The following is a 15,796-nucleotide window of genomic DNA, read 5'->3' on the forward strand; positions in this document are numbered from 1 at the left end:
GGCTCAAAGAGTCCCTAGTCACAGGTCTATTGATGCACGGAAAAACAAAATCCTTTACTGAATCGTGAAATTCAACTGGTATCTCCCCATCAATTTCAAAAACCATCCAACCGGCCCATTCTCCTCAACACTGTCAATGTTGGGGAAATGGGGAGCTTGAGGGTCATTGAGCCTTTATAGTCATCGAAAGGTATCGCATAATGGGGCATGGCCGAAGGGTAGAGGGAGATTCATCTCAAGGAAAACTGCATCCGATTTCTCTCCAGTTGGATCAGTTTCCAAGATACGATCTCCGTGAAAAACGTATCCACCCCTCATTGAACTCTCAATGAACAGGTGCTGATCGATGTCAGTGATTAGCCCCATTTTTTCTCCGCTAATTTTTAGGATGAGGTCCATCACCAGATGAGGAGATGAAAAATAATATCCTAAATCAAGATTAAATTCCCCATAGATTTTGTCCGTATTTTTACACATAATGTCTAACAAAGTTAACACATCACTCGACAAATACAGCTTGCAGTAGTCAAACCCATTTTTACACCCTCCCTCTGCCCACACTTTTTAGCAAAACTGTATTCATCAGGGGTGCACCTACGATCGTGTAGACTGTCGTAAAACGATTCGATCGAGGGAATAGTTTTCTCCGCAAATCTCGACATGGAACAATAATAATCATAAGGATATATTCCCTTAACCGTCAACAAATCATATAAATCATTTGGAAATTGTTGCTTGAGAAGGGAGAAAGCGTTGCAGCCGTCATCGTTTTTCTGCACTTGAATTAATTCGCTCAATGATTTGGGGAAAAAACTGTAGGAATCTAAAAAGCGATTTTTATTCGTGTACTCAATGTCGTCTTCAACAAATCTCCAAATAAATTCCAAAACAAGCAACTTTTCCGATGATTTAGGAATGATTTTGTAGGAAAAGCTTTCTATCACCCATGCATCATCCACTGTTCCATTTCTTTGAAGATGTGCCATTGCTGGTAGCACATACTTCAGATCGTAGTTAGAATTATGTATAAAAACCGGAAGAAAGAGTTGCTGTTTAATTTTTAAATTGCATGAATTGTGAGCCCACCCCCGAAAGTTATTTTTTACCGTTGAATTGGGGTCAATAAGATGATTGTGATCCTGGACCGCGTCTTTAGGGGCAAGAACACCCCTACAAACCCAACAAATTGTCCCCTTTTCTAGTGCCAGTTGCTCCTTATCTGATAATGACATTGGGTAGTTGGTGTGACGCAATCGTGAAATTGCACCGTTTGCTGTTTTTATTAAACACACCAATAGCTTCTCCGTGCTACCCTCCTCATCCATAGTAAAAAAACTTCCAGCTGCATTTTATTATTAGAATCGCGATGGGCATGTGCATAGGAACACGCAACTAGTTTGTGTTCCTTTGACTATATTTGGCCTTGATGGGTCCGATACCTCTACCAGTCTTGATTCACAATCGAAAGACACCTTATCAACTTGTAGCAGGAAATTTTGGAAATTTTTAAATTGTAAAGTATCTTTGCCTTCTGCCAGCATTTCTATTCTTTGATTGCCATGAATTTTGCAATATCTCATGTGATCCGAGGATGTTTGCTCAGATCTAAATGGAGAAAGGCACATGGGGCAATAGTGACGTTCCCCTTTCTGAACGCTTGGGATAAGAGTCGGCTTATTGCCGTAACGGGGAAAAAATGACCACAGGAATTTACATCTTTGGGGGGCTCATAAATAACCCAAACTAAATTTTTAACATTATCTACCATCGGTGTCCTAACTGAATATAAAACTCCTTTTTTATTTGGTTTCTTTCCCCCAATTACAAATTCTTTGTCATACTGTAGAACAACCACTCCTAACCCAAAATTTTCATTTGCTTTTTCAAATATGGTTATTTCTTTTAAAGACACCGGATACTTCCCCTCTAAACAGTCAAAATTTACTTTAGGGAAATTTTCACCACCGTTACGCGCAAGTCCGTCGAGATTTTTCATTGTTGACTCATTATTTAATGTTTTATGGGCTGTTACTAAAAATGCATATTTAAAGCATTGCAGCCCCGTGTCAAAATTGAAACCCTGAACCTCTCTTGTAGCCAACAAATCTGGGTGGCATTTTATTCGTCGACTACTCCCCGCCACCCTTAAAATAAAGTTTTTTTAAATCTACTGAGATTCAGATCCATGTGTTCAATGTATAAAATTGTGGACCCGCTTCCCCTCTCGTTAAACGTGTCCAAAGTCAAAATTAGATTTATTAACCCAATTGAAAAAGTTACCCTCAAATTCATTTAGACCAGGGTAAAAAGTTTGGTTGCCAGTTGAAAAATGAAAATAAAAAATGTCCCCAGATGTCCCCTTTTGTAAATAAACTTTTTGATTTACCGATGCTTTAATCCCCCCTGACTCCCCATTTCTGAATCTGAATCTCAATAAGTGCTCGAATTCGGTCGATGCAGGTATGAAGAACATTTACAGGGTCTGTTAAAATGACCCTCCCGTCAATCACGTTTTCCTCGGGAGGATTAAAATGTACCCTATGTGTTTGTAAGTGACCTAGAGCAGATTCCAGCAAATAAAATTCACATAGTTCTGGGAACGTGTCACAATTTTCATGTCCTGCACCTATTTGCACAGGATCCAATTCACTAATTATAAAGTCATCGTCAAAAATGTCCCCGGAAAAATTAGTCATCTCTTTGAGAAAAATCTGAAGTGAAATTATAAAAATTTAGAATTAGAGCGAAACTTTTTATCTTCATGGAAAGTATACAAAATCATAGTATAACTTTTTCTATCTTCCACGGAAAAATTTAGAACAGAACTTTGAATTTTTATGTCATTTGAGAAATTAAGAACTGAAGCGGAACCTTTTTATTTCTTGAAAAATAGAATTGATCTGTAAGTTCTTTGCTAATTCCGAATTGAGCTAACTTTTCACAATCTCTGCATAACTTTTTCTATCTTCTATGAAAAATTTGGAACAGTACTTTAAATTTTTTCATCTCTTTGAGAAAAATCAGATCGGAAGCTGAACTTTTTTATATTCTTTGGAAAAAATAGAATTGATCTGTAACTAATTTCTTTTTCATTGAGAAAGTTCAGAAGAGAACTTGAACTTTCCCTCATTTCGTCGGGATAATTTAGAATAAAAGTGGAACTTTTTATCTTCATGGTAAATATTCACAACTATGGTATAACTTTTCTATCTTCCATGGGAAAATTTAGAATAGAACTTTAATTTTCCATGTTTTTGGGGAATTAAGAACTGAAGTGGAAGCTTTTTGTTTTCTCTGGAGAAATTAGAATTGAAGCGTAACTTCTTTGGTAAAATTCAGAATTGAGTTAACTTTTCACGATCAGAGTATAACTTTTTCTATCTTCTATGAAAAATTTGAAACAGTACTTTAAATTTTTTTATCTCTTTGAGAAAAAACTGAACTGAAGTGGAAAATTTTTATTTTCTCTGGAAAAAAATAGAATTGATCTGTAACTTATTTCTTCTCACAGATAAAATTAGAATTAAAATGGAACTTATTATCTTCATGGAAAATATTCACAATCATAGTATAACTTATCCTATCTTCAACGCTTAAATTTAGAACAGCTTTAATTATTTTATGACTTTGGGAAAAATCTCAGAATTAAAGTGGAGCTCCTTATGTTCTTGGTGAAATATCCACTATCAGTGTATAAACTTTTCTACCTTCTACAAAATTTGGAGGAGAACTTTAAATTTATATCTTTGGGGAAAAATCTGAACTGAAGTGGAACCTTGCTTGATGTTGTGGAGTGCAAAACAGGTGTAAAATAAAGTTGTGTGTGAAATAGATGAGTACTTCAAGTTGTAAAACTGGTTTAGGGGGGACATTACGTAAATAACTTGTTCTGAATAGATATAATAAAGGCTTTGAAAAGTATTGCTTGGTTTTGGGGTATTCAAAAAGTCGTAAGGTAAAGTTGTGTGTGAAAAACATGAGTATTTCAAGTTGTAAAATTGGTTTAGGAGGGACATTCCGTAAAGAGCTTGTTCTGAAAAGATATAATAAAGCCTTTTGAAAAGTATTGCTTGGTGTTGGGGTATTCAAAAAGCTGTAAAGTAAAGTTGTGGTGAAAAAGATGAGTATTTCAAGTTGTGTGTGAAAAGCGTGAGTACTTCATCTTGTAAAATAGGTTTAGGAGGGACATTACATAAAGAACTTGTTCTGGAATAAAATAATAAAGCCGTTTGAAAAGTATTATATTTGTAATCAGCATAATAAGCCGATTCTTTTTATGCATCTATTGGTTTCGAAATTCCGTTTTCTAGAGTTTTGGTTACTATTGAGCCGCGTCGCTCCTCCCTACTTGTAGGTTGTTATCACAAACTGTTTGACAAGATAGTTTTTTATTTGTTTTTAGCCTGGAAAATGATGTTTTCCAGGGGTAACGGTTATATGAATCGTAAAGAATATTTCAGAATTTTGAAAAAGAAAACTGTCCATTTTGATGGCAGGTTGGGGCCCATTACAACACGGGGCATAATCGGGCCCAATCGTTCCAATAGCCCCTTATCCGGCTCTTTTTACTTGTTCATGACATGGCCGTTTATCAAACGAAAAAATCACAAAGAAAAGATTAAAGGCCGCTTGCTTACATTGTCGCATTTTAATGGGGGTACCTACGATAGACGAGGGTCTTTAGACTCTTGCTCTGAAAACCAGAAAATTCCATATTCTTGTTTTTTTTTATAATTCCATACAAACTGTCTTCATTTCTAATGTTCATGTGTCCATATGCCTCCGAGAGGTTGTATTTCCTCCAAAATACGTTAATTAGTACGCGTATGCATTGATTTATTTGTTTACGAACTTGTCCTACATTTTATATATATCTAATAAATCAGTTTCATTTAATTTAATTTTGTTTGTATGCTAATTATTTTTCTTAGTAAATTTATTATGGAAAGGGAATTAGTCTTCTTAGTTACTGAGCAGGATTATACTGAGGGGCTCAAAAACACATATAAGCAAACACAGGCACAAGTCAACACACAAACACACACACACATCTAATTACCAGTTATATACTTTTTTTATGATGGAAGCTGTATAAGAATCATGTTCGTAGGAATCTCTTTGGAAGTAATATTGAGGAAGGGTGGTAAATCACAAAAAGGAAAAAACAATTTTGGTTAAATTAAAAATATTAGATACAATTAAAAATTCGTTAGCAGTATATTCCACAGTGTTAAGAGTTAATTGAAAAAGTGAAAAATTAGTGTAGAAACTACAAAGTTTTCACCCAGTTTCTCCCCCCCCCACTCTTGTCCGTCCTAGAAAAAAAAGCAATCGGAAGCGATAAATTCTGAATTTCTTATTTATCGACTTGCAAAATATGAAATGTGTTTTTATTTAATTTGATTGAATCTTTAAGTACTGACATACAAGGAGCGGAGGAGGGGGTTAATAGTAAGCTTGTCCCCTAGAAATCTATAGATTTTTTCAATTTTTCCTACAATTTCTTCTATTTCAATTTGATGTGCGAAAGAAAATACAATTTTTAGCTCAGTAGTGGGTCATATTTACTTTTACATATCATAACCTGCTCATCTAATTTGATCTTCATAGAATCTAAAGTGCTTTTAGTAAATCAACATCTTTTGTTTTTTCTCCTGTGTTTAACTGGATTAACAAAAAAAGAACCCAGATGTCAAAGACTAATTATAGTTCTATCAATAGTCTCATAAACGGGTTTGCTATCGAAGAGATACAAGCAGTGGCGCTCAAAATTGAGCGGGAACAATAAAGACAATTGCACTTAATTCTGGCAGTATTAACCGTGTGAACAAATAGATTGTATAAGGTGAAGATGCATTACCCAAATGAGATTAATATTTAAAATTTTAAAAAATATATAAATCGGTTAATTCTTGTTCTCAGAGAAGCAAAATGTAAATGTGATTCACCTCGGAAAACATGGATGATGATAAATGAAAAAATAAATAATGTTAAAACAAGAAATATTCTATCCCACATTACAATTCATGAAGGAGTTACGATAACTGATGAGAGAGCGATGGTGGAAGCATTTGCTGACCATTTTAGAAAAGTTGGACATCATCTTATCGATAAAATTGATTATGTGTTGCTTGAACACATAATTATTGAAAATATTTACCAAATAAAGTAGATAAGACTATATCTATGTACCCTATCCGATTTTCGGAGTACCAAAAAGCTGTTACCAGTTTGAACAATGCATTTTCGACAGGGTCTGATGGCATATAAACTTCTCTATTTAAAGAATTAGCTGGTGTACTTTTTCAGCCGCTTTTGTATATTTTTAATTCTTGCATAAAAAATCTATTTTTTCCCAGTTTGTCTTAAAGTAGCTAAAATCTTACCTTTGTTTAAGAAAAAGTGATAAAGATAGACCAAATAATTATAAGGTTTGACAACTGTCCACAAGTCTGGTAAAATCATTCCACGGCGATGGCAGAAGCAAGTAGGGAAAGTCATATCAGCGGAAAAGAAGCCGGTTGACCACGATATGTGCTGGTGTTAGTGCCATTAGGAACACAGTCCCTCCTCAGCTTATTTTCCCCAGGAAAAAGTGTCTGGAAATGTTATTCAATGGGGCTCCACCAGGAACTCTCATGACCGGCGCAGAAAATGCTTCTACCTGGATGACTGCCTTCCTTTTTCTGCGTTACTTGCAGCATCTAATCAATAATGTCAAACCCCTCAAACAGTCCCCTGTACTTCTGGTGCTAGATATCCACATCAGCCAATACACCACTGAATTACTTGATCTGGTTAAAAATAATGGCGGTGTACTTTTAACTGTCCCTCCTCATACTACTCACAAACTACAGCCTCTAGACAGGACAGTCATGGGGACACTCCAGGCCTACTACATCTGGGAAGCTGTAAGTTTAATGACTGCATATGAATGTCAAATTATATCAATTTATAATATTGCCAAACCGCTGGGGAAAGCATGTCCGAAGGCTTTCACTCCTGAGAATAGATTCAGTGAATTCAGAGCAAGTGGGATCTACCCCACAAACAGAATTACATTCAAGGATTATGAGTTCCTCTTGTCCTATGTCTCAGATAAACCACCAACAACATCTAGTGAAACACCCATCAATGAAGTTTCTATGCCCAGCGCAAGTCCTCCTATGCACAAGACGAGCGTTGAACGAAAGAGACACGAAGTGTTGATCGCCAAGCGTGAGGCTCGTGGCAAGGGCGAAAGGGAATCCCGTTTTTATTCGGGAACCTGGTTGGGGTAACTTTCGGATCCTAGTATCCGTCTCGGCTGTAAAGGAGTCACCTGCAAAGGTCCAGGTGATGATAATCCCCCTCGGGGGGGGGCAAGAACATACTTTATGACTATATACCAAAATCGAAAAATGACAATGACTGACATGAAAATGAATGACAATGACAATGACACTGACAAAGAATGACTCCTGGTAGCGCTTTACTACATGGGAAAATTTTTGACGACACTTTAGGTAATTGAGCCAAATATAGAAAAACTAAGCAGTTAAAAGTCTCCAGCGCTTAGACTCTTCAGTTTTAGCTGAAACTAATAAAAAAAAAAGTTTGAGAAACCCTCGGAAAATGTCTGAGTCAAAATAAGCTTAGCTAAATCAAGTCGTGCACAAGCAAGTATTTTGAAGGCTCACTTCAAAATGATAATGAAAACTGGGAAGCTGTAAGTTTAATGACTGCACATGAATGTAAAATTATATCAATTTATGATATTGCCGTACCGCTGGAGAAAGCATATCCGAAGGCTTTCACTCCTGAGAATAGCATCAGTGAATTCAGAGCAAGTGGGATCTACCCCACAAACAGAGATACATTCAAGGATTATGAGTTCCTCTTGTCCTATGTCTCAGATACACCACCAGCAATATCTAGTGAAACACCCATCAATGAAGTTTCTATGCCCAGCGCAAGTGATGTGGGACATTTAGACTCCTATTTTAACATAGACACCAATATTGAAGCAGCACAGGCTCCAGCTCCGAATGAGACCGATGGCTCAGCAGATGATTCGTTCAAAGAGATCGTCGATAAGAACCCCTTCCCAAAAGGCTCACGGCAAAAAATTAACAGGAAAAAAAAAATATGAAAAAGTCAGAAGTGATCACCGACATCCCTGTGAAAGAACGCATTTTTGCCGGGATAAACGCTGCATCTGCCAAGAAAGCCCTAGTCCTGGAAATGAAGATAAGTCAGGGAAGCGGAAGGCTAAGAAACGAAAAGCTTGTTTCTCTCAACAAGGGTTGCAATGAGAGTGACGATTCTGACATGGGTGAACCTGTATACAACGACTCTTCAGACTCCAATATGGACATTAAAGACAAGCCCTCTGCCAGGAGCTTCCTATTTGACACTGAGAGCGTTAAGGTTGTCGACTACATTCTGGTTGGGCTGAAGAGCAAAAAAAAAGAATTCCGTTCTCTATATTGCCATTATCAAAGAAGTAGCAACTGAGGAACTTGAGGTCCAGTTTCTGAAGAAGACTGGAGCAAGAGACTTTCTCCTAACTAACGAGACAGCTAGTGTCTTAAAGGCGGAAGTTGAAATGAAACTGGCACTGCCGAAATTTGCAGGTGGAACGTCAAGATTAGTGGAGCAGCTCACTTTTGGTGTTGATCTATCAATTTGCAATTTGAAATGAATACTCTGTCAGTTTTGTTTAACCTTACTAAAGCTGATTCTCTACATTTTTATACTGATCATACTCTTTTATGCTTTTGTAACCATAAAACAAGTTTTGACGTTTTTCTGGCCTTTTTTCTGTTTGTTTTGTCAGGTGGCCAAACGTAGGCCAGAGACGGCTGAACCATTACTGGGTTGGCCCAGGTTCGGCCCTTTTGGCCAATTGGAAAGAGCAGCTTCCAGCGAGACCAGTGGGGTAGTATTCCTAGTTTTTTTTTTCTGGGATGATACCCACTGAGTTACCTTTGCTTTGACATACTCAGCAACTTCCCATCAGTTGAATTAATGCCTGGAGAAGTGAAAAAGTCAAATACTGCCGATTGTGGGCCGGTCTCTCCTACTGAAAAACAACGAAGATATTTTTTCAAGGATAGTTCCTCCAGAACATCTGCACATGTAAAATTGAGTCGTCAAAGAGAAGGTGAGACAAATAAAACGAATTTGATGTATGAGCTCTGGTAAATTCCCCCATGCAAAAGAATTCCTCAAGAAACTTCCCTCCCAACGGAATATTTTCCACTTGGAAAATTACCCAAGGGGATGTTAAATGTAAATGCCCCCCACAGAATGATGTCTGCATATGCCCCAATAACAAATATTGTATGTAAAGATTTGGCATATTTTATTAGCCTTTTCTCTATAGGCTGTGGGATTTTTTTTCTCCCCAGAGGCATTGTTGTTGAACTTTTCAACTATACTGAAAGAAGTGTCTTTCTCAAAATTTTGATTGGAAGACGTTGGAAAAGATAGGGGTACGGAAGAGAGCTAGTTGTCCTCTAATTTTTTGGTTACTTAGAAAGGGAACTAGAACTTTTAATTTTCGTTTGAATGAACCCTCTCTCGATGTTGTAGGACTACTAATAAGATACCATCAGACCAGGGAGGAATAACAAATAAATCAGAGATTCTATGATTCTGCGTATAGGCGCCTGAAACCTCTAAAGTATGGTTGCCTGATATGCTGAATCTGATGGTGTGATTTTCATTAAAATCCCTTTAGTTCTTGGGGGTACTTCCTCCTTTGTGAAAATCAAGCAAATTTTGTCAGACTCGTAGCTTTTGATGGGTAACATTAAACTTAATGAATTTTATTTATTTAGAACGCCAATTCTTATATCATATCCTTATTATATATATATATATATATATATATATATATATATATATATATATATATATATATATATATATATATATATATATATATATATATATATATATATATATATATATATATATATATATATATATATATATATATATATATATATATATATATATATATATATATATATATATATATATATATATATATATATATATATATATATATATATATATATATATATATATATATATATATATATATATATATATATATATATATATATATATATATATATATATATATATATATATATATATATATATATATATATATATATATATATATATATATATATATATATATATATATATATATATATATATATATATATATATATACATATATGTATTAAGACAAGTCTTCTGATGCATCTATTGTTGTCAAAATTCCATTTTGTATAGTTGCGGCTACTTTTTGGACAGGTGACGAGCATACAGACCGTTATCACGAACTTTTTGATGGTTGTACTGGGTGAAATTATAGGCCATGAATGTTACGCTTTACATTTGATTAGCCTAATCCACTTCCATTTTACTGGGCTTCGGCTTTAGACTGTATTTGAGGGAGGGAAGTTATTCTTCTAATTAATTATATAAAACACTTTTAAAAAGTAATGGAAATAAATTGTTAGTTGATAAAATCAGCACATTCGATAAATAATATTTGCATTATTAATGGTGCGGCAGAGGGAGACAACCTATATTTGTCCCCCCCGGGACAAAACATCTAGATTCGGCTCTCTGATGATTGGATCGCAGAACGTTTGATCAATAAAAGCAGATGCAACCAAGATTTTAGCGGCAAATGAGATAGAGAAGCATGGAATGGACATTCTATGTGTGTCCGAAACTCGGATATCCGATTGTAGCATATCAAATATTATTATCCCATCAGAAGAGCTGTACTACTTGTATTATTCAGGTTTAGATGACAACTCTGTTCTGCATAGAGCTGGTTTTCTCCTTTCTGATACTACAATTCGTGCCCACATTGTGTAGAATCTAATATCTCCAAGACTTGCTTTAGCAAAATTTAGAGGGTGAATGACTAATCTTACAGTCATCTCTGCATACGCCCCAATCTTAATTGCGACGAATGAGGCAAAGTCTAAGTTTTATAAAAAACTGAACCGAATTCTGGCTTAAGTTTCATTCCAAGACTTCCTTGTTCTTATTGGGAATTGGAATACCAGATTTGGACCAAAGAGTGACTCAATTTAATTTGTCGTTGGCTCTTTCGGCCTAGGAGCTCGTTGGGATAACGGTGAAAGGCTCTTTGGCTTTGTTGTGGAAAAGAAATTGGTCATCTGCAATACGATGTTTCAGCACAAGAGAAGTCATTTGATCCCGTGGTACTCCAATGACGGAGTTACCAAAGCCCAGATAGTCTATATACTTGTCAAGCCTAGATTCAAAGTTCTGTTCTGGACTCTCGGTCATATCTTAGCACTAAAACAGGCCCTCACAGCCTGATAATCACTAAAATTCAGCTCCGGTTATCCACCATGCGTAGAAGCCCTATACTCCTCCAGAATAGATGTCGCTGGTTTGAATAACCCTGGAATCAAGGATATGTTCTACCTGGCATTGTCAAACAGGTTTAGCGCCATGTCCACAGTGAATGGTGAAGAAAGCGTCGAGGAACTTCCCTATAGTTCTGTAGAGAGTAAGTGGAAGCAGTTTTCTGCAGTATTGCAGGAGTCAGCGAGAGAAGTTCTTGGTATGTCAAAACCAAAAAGGAAATGCTGGATCAGCCAATAAACTATTAAGTTAGTTGAGAAATGACGAGCGTCTTGCTCTAAAACAGAGCGTAAAAGCGTAGAGCAGGAGTTAAGAGATCTCCCAGAACAGATAAGCAAAACTACTGGAAGGAAATGGCAGACTCCATGGAAGCCGCGTCTAAGGCACACAACACCTTTAAGCTCTATCAATTGCTGAAAAAGTTCACTGTGAGGAAGCAATAAGTCTCTGAGATCATTTGCCTGAAAGACGGGCATATCATAATGGGCCTGGGTGTGAGAGTATCAAGATGGAAAGAACATTTTCAAGAACACTTCCAGCGGTCGTTCAAGTACCTTATAAAGTCTGCTTAAAAAAAAAAGTATTCGTTTTAATGAAAAAAAAAAATATTCGTTCACTGAAGAACCAAAAGTCTCCTGGTGAAGACGGTCCGCCTACAGAACTATATAAAACTGCTGACGAGATTGTTGCTGCTCAACTCAAACCGCTGTTTGACCAAATTTAGACCGAAAAAAATTCAGACAAAAAGATTTAAAGCATTATTTTCCTTCTCTCTGAAAAAACTATCAAGGAGGCACACTTGTGCCTCTATAAAGAGGCGACCCATCACAATGTTAAGCGATTTCAGGTCCTAGAGGCCGCAGAGAGACGGCGGTAATCGCATTTTGTAGCCCAAGCTCAAACTAAGAAACTTGCAAAGTTTCATCCTCCTCCGACTTTATCTTCATGGGGTAAACTGGGCCGGAAGTTTCGACCCTCCCACCACAGCCCCCCCTTTAACGTTGTCCGATTGAGCTGAAATTTAGAGGTTAAGCTTTCATAGGGCCCGGGAGCTTATCCTCGAAATTTCAGTTCAATCCAATCACTGCTTCCCTGTTTTCAACAAACCAAATATAGCCACTTAATATTCATCATTTCTTGTTTTTCTTAGCCGCGCCTACAGCCCACAGTTGGCAACGGATCCGGGTGAATGAGGACTCATTCGAAGCAGAATCCGACCTGTTAGGGCCTTTTGATATTTTCAGACCGAAAAAATTATTCCCCGAATTTACATTTACGAAAAACCTCGTTTTCCTCTAAGAACCCGCTATAAGCGGGCTAGCCCGCGAAAACGCGGGCTCGTTTTCCTATAAGAGCCCGCAAGCGATATCCGGTCCTAGCGGTCGCAGAGAGACAGCAGTAATCGCATTTTGTAGCCCAAGCTCAAACTAAGAAATGTGCAAAATTTCACCCCCCTCCGACTTTATCAAGGAGGCACACTTGTGCCTCTATAAAGAGGCGACCCACCACAATTTTAAGCGATTTCAGGTCCTAGAGGCCGCAGAGAGACGGCGGTGATCGCAATTTGTAGCCCAAGCTCAAACTAAGAAACGTGCAAAATTTCATCCTCCTCCGACTTTTTCTTCATGGGGTAAACTGGGCCGGAAGTTTCAACCCTCCCGCCACAGCCCCCCTTTGACGTTGTCCGATTGGGCTGAAATTTAAAGGTTAAGCTTTCCTAGGGCCCGGGAGCTTGTCCTCGAAATTTCAGCTCAATCCGATCACTCCTTCCCTGTTTTCAAAAAACCAAATATAGCCACTTAAAATTCATTTCTCTTTTTTTTGTTATCCACGCCTACAGGCCACAGTTGGCAAATGATCCGGGTGAATGAGGACTCATTCGAAGCAGAATTTGACCTGTTAGGGCCTTTTGAAATTTTCAGACCAAAAAATTATCCCCCGAATTTACATTTACGAAAAACCACGTTTTCCTATAATAGCCCATGTTAATTTTTCCCACCACAACCCTCCTTTAACGTTGTCTGTTCGGGCTGAAATTTAGAGGATAAGTTTTCCTGGGGCCTGGGAGCTTATCCTCAAAATTTCAGCTAAATCTGATCACTCCTTCCCTGTTTTCCAAAAACCAAATATCAAGTTTTGTGGGAATTTGCTTTGCGAAAATAGATCCCATTTACTAAAAAACAATTATAATTGTGTCTCATTAGTCCAGCGGTTGATACTTCAGACTGTCAGGTGGAAAACCCGGGTTCGATTCACCGTCAGAGCAAATTTTTTATGTAATGAACTTAAACTTTAAAAAAGAAACTCAGTTTCTTTTTTAAATTTTTTGAAAAAAAATACGTTTTCTAAAGAGTTAAAGAGGCTGAGTTACAAGGTCGACCCTTAAAACGTACAGGGATTAGGAGGCACAGTGTGAGGAGGCTGTGCCCTCCTCAACGCCTCGCTCTTTACGCTAAAGTTTGACTCTGTCTCACAACTTTATTTTTTAAAACAATAAAAAACTTTAGCATAAAGAGCGAGGCGTTGAGGAGGGCACAGCCTCTTTCATATACGGAATAATTTCTGTTCGTTTTAAGATTTAATGTCGCTCCTTACTTTCCGTTTAAAAAACTTTTTTTTTTATTTAAAGGCTGCGAAAGCGGGGGGTTTTGGGGGCGGCAGCACCCTACTGTGCCTCCAAATCCCTGTACGTTTTAAGGTTCGACCTTATAACTCAGCCTCTTTAACTCTTTAGAAAACGTAGTTTTTTTCAAATAATGTCAATATAAAACGAACAGAAATTACAATGTTAAGTTCTGCTCGTTTTGAGTTTGAATCGGTTATGTATTGTAATTTCTGTTCGTTTTGGGTTTCATTTATTTATCGATGCTGATTTGTGGTGGTTTCCCGCTTGGTAGATTATTTTATTTTTGCAAATTTTTTGTTAAATGGAGTTCTTTACTTTTTGAAAAACTTATTTTGTGGAAAAAGTTTTTTAATTAATTAAAAAATAAACATGCCCCTTATAGTTACTTTATATGGGAAAACTTAGCAGAAGATACTCAATACTTTTTAAATATAAAAATTACATAATATATATATATATATATATATATATATATATATATATATATATATATATATATATATATATATATATATATATATATATATATATATATATATATATATATATATATATATATATATATATATGTATATATATATATATATATATATATATATATATATATATATATATATATATATATGCATATATATATACATATATCTAAAAGTTTTGACTGGATGTGTTTAGGGAAATGGTGGGCGTGAGAGGGGGGTTAGTTGGCCCCCAATCATTTTCGATTATTAAACAGGGCATAGTCCTTTCAATTTCCAATCGAATGAGCCCTTTTTGAAGTTTCTACGACAACGCTTTCTATAAGAACCTTAAAAGTCCCCAGGGCATAACTTACAGCCCTTGCCCTGAGGGTTTTGTCATCCTCAAAGACATAATTTCCAGAACTTTCAACTACGCTGAAGAAAATGACTATCTCAAAATTTCATTTGGATGTGTTTGGGAAAATGGTGGACGTGAGAGGTGGGTTAGTTGCTGTGCAATCACTTTTGACTATTAAAAGGGTACTAACCCTTTCAATTTCCAATCAAATGAGCTTTTTTTGAAGTTTCTACGACAATACTTTCTATAAAAACTTTATATGCCTCCAGGGCATAACTTACAACCCTTTACTTGACGGCTCTGAGAGGGTTATCATCCTCAAAGACATAATTTCCAGAACTTTGTCCTACGTTGAACAAAATGGATATCTCAAAATTTTGATTGCATGTGTTTGGAGAAATGATGGGCGTGAGAAAGGGGTTAGTTGCACTTCAATTACTTTCAACTATTAAAAAGGGCACCAGCCCTTTCAATTTCCATTCGAGTTAGCCCCTTTTGAAGTTTTACGACAGCAGTTTATATAAAAGCTTTATATGCCCCAGAGCACAACTTACAACCCTTTTCCCGAGGGCTGTAGGGGGAGTTCCATCCTCAAAGAAAATAATTTCCGGACCGTTCAACTACGTTGAACAAACTGTATATCTCAAAATTTTGATTGGATGTGTTTGTGGAAATGGTGGGCGTGACGGGGGGTAGGTTAGTTGGCCTCCAATCACTTTCGACTATTAAAAAGGCCCCTATCCCTTTGAATTTACAATCGAGTGAGCCCTTTTTGAGATTTCTATGAAAAAATTTCTACAAAAACCTTATATGCCCCCAGGGTATAACTTACAACCCTAGCCCTGAGGAGTTCTGGGGGTATGTCATCTTCAAGGACATAATTTCCATAATTTCAACTACGTTTAACAAAATGTGTCTCAAAATTTTGATTGGGTGTCTTTG

This window comes from Artemia sp. Qi Xiang Cuo, chromosome 6, assembly GCF_049724085.1.
Source record: "Artemia sp. Qi Xiang Cuo chromosome 6, ASM4972408v1, whole genome shotgun sequence".
In the NCBI taxonomy this organism is placed as follows: domain Eukaryota; kingdom Metazoa; phylum Arthropoda; class Branchiopoda; order Anostraca; family Artemiidae; genus Artemia; species Artemia sp. Qi Xiang Cuo.